This window comes from Periplaneta americana, chromosome 13 (genome assembly GCF_040183065.1).
Source record: "Periplaneta americana isolate PAMFEO1 chromosome 13, P.americana_PAMFEO1_priV1, whole genome shotgun sequence".
Lineage (NCBI taxonomy): Eukaryota > Metazoa > Arthropoda > Insecta > Blattodea > Blattidae > Periplaneta > Periplaneta americana.
In genome coordinates this window covers 96,239,007-96,248,448 of record NC_091129.1, presented here as the reverse complement: position 1 = coordinate 96,248,448, position 9,442 = coordinate 96,239,007, and positions in this window count along the sequence as shown.

The window sequence follows — 9,442 nt, the reverse complement described above, 5'->3', positions numbered from 1 at the left end:
TTTTCTCGCTCATAACACTCGCAGTGTCCAGTCGATCAGTCCTAGTGAAATGGAGGAGTACACGAGAGCGGAATAAGCAGACCTGATTTTCGAATTCGGATGAGCCAATGGGAACAGTAGTCAAGCTCGCAGATTGTATGGGGCAAGTACCAACGTAGGAGACATCCGGCCCATACCATTTTTCCACGACTGTTCCAAAAGTTAAGGGAAGGAGGGCACGTGGGGCCAAATTACAATTCCATTTCCACACAACTATTTTTGCTTATAATTTTCGACTTAGTCATTTCCGGACCAAGGTTCCTTATCTCAAATTGATACATGTACCCTCCGCCATCATCCCTGAACGTTTGTAACACCATTTCATTAGGGTTGATCCAAAGTACTGTACATTCCAACGTGTAAACACAGACTGCAGTCTAATGACTTATAGCTAGTACATTAGGAATGACCACATCATGCCGCCTTCATTGGACTACGGTATTAACGTTAAAAACTGACACCATCTGCATAGCATTCCTGACGTTCTTTCCCAACCTGTCATGATGTTGGTCGGGTTGCCTACCCTTATTATTGTTAGCCTATATCAGTGATGTCAAAGCAAGCACATTTTTCTGACCTTGACGTTGTGTGCGGGCATCAAGCGCTAGGAATGGAAGGAGGAATAAGCAGCCTGCTGGATTAAGAAAACAGTGGTGCACAAACTTCAAACGGAACATGAAATTTTATGTCGTTATTTTTATATGGCGTCTTTGTGTTTGATATTTTCTATATTGTCTGTAAAACAAAAGTACTAATACCAATTTCTTAATATTGCAGTTGTGTTTTAAATTTTAACAACATAATAAAGAGTTAAGAAGGAATATCCACATAAAATCCATATTAGTACAACTATACTGTACTAAGTGAATGAAACACATAATTCATTAAGAAAGCGATATCCAAAAAAAAGTGATTGAGTATGACATGATAAGTTGGAATTGATATTGATGGTATCTTTAGCCTTATAAACGTAATCAATGAACTAATCAAAAATATATAATAGTACAAAGCAAAGTTACCTAGACACTGCAGTATGTTTTAAGGGTAACTAATATTCCATAACAAAACTCTTATCGCATTATGCTTTTAAGTTGATATTGGTGCGTAACTTCCTATCATCAAATATTAAATTATTTTCTCGAAATCTGCTGAAGCTATAGGACTGACGTTTTTATAACATATAGGCACATATCTTTTGCTTATGATGTCATAGTAGTTGCTTTGTTAATTTATTTCCTTACAAACATTAATTTTCCATGCGAATATTTTCAAAATTTCTAATACACTATCTTCAGTAATACGTATTTACGGTATATTAGATTTACGAAAACATTATTTCAGAACCTGTAGGATTACTAAATAAATGGGCCTATACCTGAAAATTTCACTTTTCTACAAAAATTGAAAAAATATATTCCTTTTGAATAAAAAAAACAAAATTGTGAAAAATGAGCATTAAAATTAAAACTTACATTCTAATAATGCACTTATACTTCTCAGACAAATCTAAAAATTAAAATGGATACAGTTTTAATAAGTTCTCTTCCTTTTGTCCATTGAATCAATGCTGGCCATCCCTGAATATAGCTCGACCAAGCGACATACACTACGTCATTCGTCTGTCTCTTTCCTTTCCACTGTAAAGCGCTCAGGCTCTCCTAGGCGCTAAAGCGCGCGCTGGCACCCATGGGCATCAATTGACATGACTGGCCTATATCGTCTGCAACCTACGAAAAACGGCTTTGGCTTGAAACTTGAGATGGAGGCGTTTCAGGATTGGGGTTTCTTGTCTAAAATTGATACCTTTGTCTTTCTTTATCATCCCTGAAAATCTATATAATAAATTGCATAAACATTCGGTATATTATGTAGTTAAGAGACAGTCTGCATTTATACTGTATAAGATGTAGGTTAGTTAAGACGCAATCTGGCAACATGGAAATAACTTCACGTTAGAGAGCGACTGTTATTCTAGCTTCTAGTAAATGCGGCAGAGCGCGCATTAACCAAATTTTGTTCTAACCGTCATATCGCTATAGTCTATTCTTGTTTCGTAGCTTCAATTCTTCTCCACGTGCTTCATTTTGCAATAATTTAATTGTAGTTCATTTAAGAGTCATAATTATATTCTTAATATTAAATTGGAAAAAAAATGGGCAGCTACTTTACTTCTAGCTTCATTTTATAAATAATTGTAACGTCAGGTGCAAAATGACTGTGTCTAGAAAACAGGGAAATCGCAGGGAATTCTAAAAATAGATTTGAGTGGACACCTTTTGTATGGAAAATAATGTATTCACAAACGGGAACTGGGGAGTAGAAATTCATTTTCATTACTTATAGAGTTACTTTTATTTTCCGTTAGTATATAAGTTTAAGATTTTGTCCCTCCTCGTCTTCTTTAAGGATAAATAACCACTAGCTGTAAATATCATTTAGTTACAGTTTAGCAAAAATAATATGTGTTATGCGTGAGTGAATTCGCACAGACGCAGGCGTAGTAATTGTTATGAAGATTAATCAAAGTGACATTAATGTTACGTAAAGAGACGATAATATTCATTCATTCATTCATTCATTCATTTATTTTATTCCATAGATCTTACATGAGCAATGAAGCTTTAAGATGTGGAACATGTCAACATTTTACAATATTACAATTACAATTTTTACAAATTTTTATAGTTTTACAATTTAGTAATTTTCTACAATTTTTACAATTTTGTACAATTTTTTTACATTTTTTTACATTTTGGCGAGATGTAGTGAGATGAGATGAGGTCCGAGGATTCGCCAAAATATTACCCGGCATTTGCCTTTTCGGTGGGGGAAACCTCGGAAAAACCCAACCAGGTAATCAAATCAAAGGGGGTAATCAAATCAAAGGGGTTGATGCCGAGGACTCGCCATAGACCATCCGGCTTCAGTCCCACGGCTGGGGAAAACCTCCGAAGAAACCAAAGTCCAAAGGGGGATCCAACCCAAGCCCGAACGCAGCTCCGGATCAGCAGCCCAGCGAGTCTGTCGACTGACCAACATCGATGGCTCTACTAAAAGTATACAATACATAGCCAATCAGATTATTAAATTTACAAACGCAAACGATCATTCATAAGTTGAGCTATATTATAATACAAAACAATTTAATTAAATTTAAGGCATAAACAATTCAACCAGTTGTGATATACAGAAATTGATAATACATATCATGCAAACTACTTCAAATTACAAACACAAACAATTTATCAGTAGAGCTATATAGATTACTATTCAATTTAAGGCATATACAATTCATCGGCCAAATCTATACAAATATATACAGTACAAAGTAGCATACTTTCATTAAGCTATACAAATTTGTGCAATTAATATCAAGTAGATTAATTCAATTTATAATCATAAACAATTCATCAGTTGAGCTATACATATTACCATTCAATTTACAGTAGGTCTATATACAATTCATCAGTAGAGCTACACTGACTAGTAATCATTTTAAGAACATATACAATTCATCAGCCAAACTATACAAACATATACAATCAAATTAGTTCAATTTACAAACTTATTTTCGTTAAGCTATACAATTCATATGAAGTAGATTAATTCAATTTATAAGCTTAAACAATTCATCAGTTGACCTATACAGTATACTATTCAATTTACAGTACATACAATTCATCAGTTATGCTAAACAAAAAATACAATACATAGTAAACAGATTAAGTCAATATAAAAACATATTTTAGTTGAGCTATATAAAATTGTACATGTCATTTAAGTAGAATAATTCAATTCACAAGCATAAACAATTCATCAATTGTGTAGAAGGTATGAGTATGTAGAAATTTGGTTAATTCTTTTCTGAACCTTTTCTCGTTGTTCTTCAAATCTTTAAGATAATTAGGCAGTGCATTGAAGACTGTTATACATGAATAGCGAACTCCTTTTTTAAAACAGCTTAGACTAACAGAGGGTAGATGAAGATCTGATTTATGTCTTGTATTAAAATGATGAATGTCTTGATTAGTACTGAATTTATCTTGGTTCTTAATATACAGCATCATTAGGGAAAGAATGTATTCACAAGGTAAAGTCAAGATTTCTAAGTTTCGGAAAATATTTTTACATGAGGTCCTTCTATGCACACCGGCCATTATTCTTATAGCTTTCTTTTGTAAAACAAAAACGTGTTTAGCTTCAGACGAGTTACCCCAGAGTATTAATCCATATTTCATTACAGAGTGAAAATATGCAAAGTATGACATTTTAAGTAAGTTTATATCACCAATAGTAGATAAGGATCTTAATGCATAACAGGCAGAGCTCAATTTACGAGTAATACATTCTATATGCGTTTTCCAGTTCAAGTGATTATCCAATTCTAAACCAAGAAACTTTGTGCATAGAACGTCATTATAAATCCTTAATGTGCTGTAATACAGTATCTATATCATTTTAGAATAAATTTTCTTAAATAGGGAAATACCATTAGAAATAATCACAGCGCATGGAAATATGTCGTATGTTCCGATAAGACATCCACTAGATAGTGAGATGGCGTTGAGGATTGGATGATCGTCTTTAGACTAAACTACTATAACATTAAACATTAGATTTATCTTGTTGAGGTTCTAATTCCGACGCTGTTGCAGAGTCCAATTAACTCGCTGTTGTAGTTTCAGACGACGAAGAACCACTATCGTCTTGTTGGGCAATTCTGTTCTTCACATCGGGCAATTTTATATATTTTTTCCAGTAGGCCTGATCCCCTATTTTACCATATACCTGCAATAATTTTCGACTTTCGTGACTGAACCAATTTCTCGCAGTGTAAGTCACGTAATTTGTTTAAAGAAAAAACACGTTACAGTACTTCTCCTAGCTAACCGCTTTGTTTTATTCCATGCCAGTTCAATGGATTTTAGATCACAAACATTGTACAAGGTGGAAGGTAACAACAGAATGCCCCGATGACCGTAAATAAGTGTCAGTTGTGAATATTTTCTCTTTTAGTTAATTTTCTCAACCGAAGTATACAGTTCTATTACTTTCACTTCCTTTTTTTCAACCTGAACACCTTAATTTTCGAAGCAAGTTATCATGGTTGATTTGAGATCATATCGAGGGGAAGGTTTATCCGCCTTTAGCACGGTGCATTGTCCAACACTACTGCAGATGAGGGAGGAAAATAAGGTGCAAGCGTTTCAAGAATCCGCTTTTCAAAATTAAAGGAATTCATTTTATCGTGATTATCATCACTGCAGTTTCGGCATTTGTATATCATAAGTGTACTGTCTAGTTAAAAATATTATATGTTTTATTGAAAATTATAACATTATTATTATTATTAGTATTATTATTATTATTATTATTATTATTATTATTATTATTATTATTATTATTATTATAAATATAACGAAAATAGGGAATATAATAATTTTTACCAATTAGAGGATCGAATGAACAGTTCGATCTTGTGTTCAATCTGAGTTTAAAATTATTATCAATTGAGAAATAAATTACGAAGTAAAATAAAAATGAAATATCACACATAATTTGAATTGAATACATATGAATAGATACATATGAATAGATACCCGAAATGAGCATATGCTCGTGCTCGGGTACAGTCCAGTAGTCTACATAAATTTTACAGGGTTCAAATAATAATGCTGATGATATAAATAATAGTAACAATAATAATAATAATAATAATAATAATAATAATAATAATAATAATAATAATAATAGTGATAGTGATAAAACAAAAATATTTACAATAATAAAATAAATACTAAGACGGATAAAATAAAATATAAAACCACTAGCGAGAGTTAACACAACTTAAATAAGCATATAATAACCGGAAAAAATGCCAAACTCGAAAATCAACAGAAAAGTTCGTTGTATCGCAGACGACAGCAACCGCCGTATTGACATTGTGTTGTGCATTAATGGTAGTAGTGGGGAGCTGAAAGTCTACGTAACTGCCGTTCTCTTCTAAACTTCTCGTAAAATCATGGGAAGTTAATGCTGAAAAAACAAAATGTCTACGAGTCAAACTGTTCATTATTACCAGGATAAATATAAATAATACTGAAATATATTAATCGAGTTTCAGTTATAGAACTCTTCTTTTGTGCAAGAGGTATCATATCAAAATATTTTATGAATGGCGGGGAAAATATAAATTTAAATAACTTACTAGTGACAAGATATAGTGACAAGTACAATCAAGTGTATATGTGGCGATGCTAAGGAATCATTTATTGGAGATATACACTGTTATTAATTAAGAAAATGATCTATTTATATGTATTACAATGTTTTATCTTATAGGGTACATGCATCAGATAAATACAATAAATATTAGTAACATATAATGCTAGTAACACTTAAAATAATAATGAAATTTATCAAATATCATACAAACATTTTCACTTTATTTTTAAACTTAGGAATGTGTAAATTGCTTAGGTCTGGATTATTTTTCAATACTGAATTGTATAGTCTTGGTCCATAATTCCTACTGTGTCTTAATCCAGCTGTAGTGTGGCATTTAGGTTCTGCCAAAAGAGTTGGGACATTTCTTTTGGTGTTATGTATATGTTTTTCAGTTATAAAATTCATTCGATTTTTGTGAAAATAAGTTAGTAATGTATGTTTATATATTTGCTCAATTTTTAGTACTTGAAATTCAGAATAAATAAATTGTGTCGGATAATCAAGTGGTTTATGCAGACAAATTTTGATGATACGTTTTTGTAGTAATATTAATGGAGTTAAGATAGTCTTTGTCATTCCACCCCATCCTATTATTCCGTATTGGATGACTGATTGAAACAAGGCTAGATAAACTACACGGAGAACATAGATAGGCATATATGCACGAAGGGTTACAAAGTTGTGAATTGTTTTCCGTAACCTATTACATAAATATGTTACATGTTTATTCCATCTTAAATGTTGATCAATGACAACACTTAAGTATTTTACTTGCGTGGATTCTGTCAAGGAAGAGCAATTACAATCAATCAAGTTTATGTTACTGCAATTGTGTATTTTTAAATTTGTATCCTTATCGAGTTTGATTTTTCTCAGACTAAAAGCCGTTAATGTAAAAGGAACTGCAGTTGTTTTTGAAATGTTCAATGAGAGCAAATTTTCATCTAACCATTTTTTAATTACATTTATACCTCTATTAGCATTTAGGTAGGCATCATTCCAATTCGATCCACTAAAAATTACGGCTGTATCATCGGCATATGCAAATATATCTCCAGATGTGTTTCCTATATCAATATTTAGCAAGTCATTGATTATATTAAAAATATTAGTAGGCCTAGAACTGTACCTTGTCGCACACCTATATTTATATTACGAATTTCACTGTGTTGGTCGTTAAATTTCGTTAATTGGGATCTGTTGCTTAAGTATGACTTAAATAAGTTTAAAGCGATTCCTTTAATACCGTAGACATGAAGTTTAGAAGTGAGTATATTATGGTCTACAGTATCAAAGGCTTCTTGAATATCTAGGAAAACTCCCAAACATTTTTTACCCGAGTCTAATTCTTTGATAATCCTTGATGTTACGTCGTCCGTGCTCATGTTAGTACGGAAGCCAAACTGCTTTTGACTTAATAGACTGTTTTTTCTAAGAAATTAATTAGCCTGCTTTTAATACATTTTGCTAATAGTTTAGAGAGACTTGGTAAGAGTGAGATGGGTCTGTAGTTACTGAGATTGTTTCTGTCACCAGATTTGTATATAGGTATTACTACAGCACATTTAAGATCAGTTGGAAATACACCTTGTAATAAACACAAATTAAAGACATGGGTTAGTGGTTTCGATATGGGTTCAATAATCATTTTGAGTGCTCTAGTAGTGATGCCATCAACACCCGGAGCCACATTATTTTTTAAAGTTTTAGCAATAGTTATAATTTCTTTATCACTTACGGGAAACATAAACATTGATGATGGTGATGGTGATGATGATGATGTTGATGATGATGATGATGATGATGATGATGATATAATAAGAGAGAGAAGAATTCAACAAATTTAGAAGTCCATGAAGAAGTGCATTGTATCTCGGAAGATAATTGAACAAGAGGAGCAGATACTGTCATTGAAAGAAAAAACAACACAGGAACAATATTAGGTTTGACAGAGATGCACAATAGCCAAAACTTACTGATGATGAAAAGAGAATCATCTAAATGAACCTTACGTTCCTTATTTTAGCAAGCAGTATAACATCACAGGCGAATCCAGAACTGCATATAGAGTGTTAGTTAGGAGACCGGAGGGAAGAAGACCTTTGGGGAGGCCGAGACGTAGATGGAAGGATAATATTAAAATGGATTTGAGGGAGATGGAATATGATGATAGAGACTGGATTAATCTTGCACAGGATAGGGACCGATGGCGCGCTTTAGAAACAGGCAAAATGTCTATCAGGTTTGCCCATGACTGTTTACGTCCGTGAGCGGGCTTACGCTTCGTAACGTTCGCCCGCCTACAAACTTCCGTCACAAGCTGGCAGGCAGTGTGGTTGCACGTGACTCCCAAACAGTCCTAAGAGTGACCCGAAAGGACTGTTGGGTTCCGCCGACCTGCGCCAGACTGTGCTGCTTTCAGATGCGTGATAAATATGAACCAAGTCATTCAAACCTGACAAGAAACCTACAGATATATACAAACTACTGAAAACTTAATTTGTTGTCTTCTGAAATGTACCGTTAATAAAGACAAAGAAAACTATTTCTCGTCAACATAATATCCATTAAATGCCAACAGTTATAAATTACTGGCACTTTCCTTTTCATCGTAGTAATATAAATTTAATGCAAACCATTCAAACTTTCAGCTTCATAAATAAAAAGAAATCTGTCCCTCAGAAGTTAAATAGCAAATCAATATTCTGAAGAACGAAAAACTTTTATACATTTTACAAGTATTCATGAGGCTTTTAATTGTTGATAAGGAAAGAAGTTAAAATGAAATATTTTTCTATAATAGTCGTTGATATTCATAATAATTGTTACCAATATCTTTTCAACGTAATATCTTCTCTTCTCTTCTCTTCTCTTCTCTTCTCTTCTCTTCTCTTCTCTTCTCTTCTCTTCTCTTCTCTTCTCTTCTCTTCTCTTCTCTTCTCTTCTCTTCTCTTCTCTTCTCTTCTCTTCTCTTCTCTTCTCTTCTCTTCTCTTCTCTTCTCTTCTCTTCTCTTCTCTTCTCTTCTCTTCTCTTCTCTTCTCTTCTCTTCTCTTCTCTTCTCTTCTCTTCTCAACTAGTCACAAATTATGAAATGTTACTATTTTGTTGAGTCAGATACACTTTGCAGGAATATGAAATTATAATATTGTCTTATTATTGTATGAATTCTGTAGC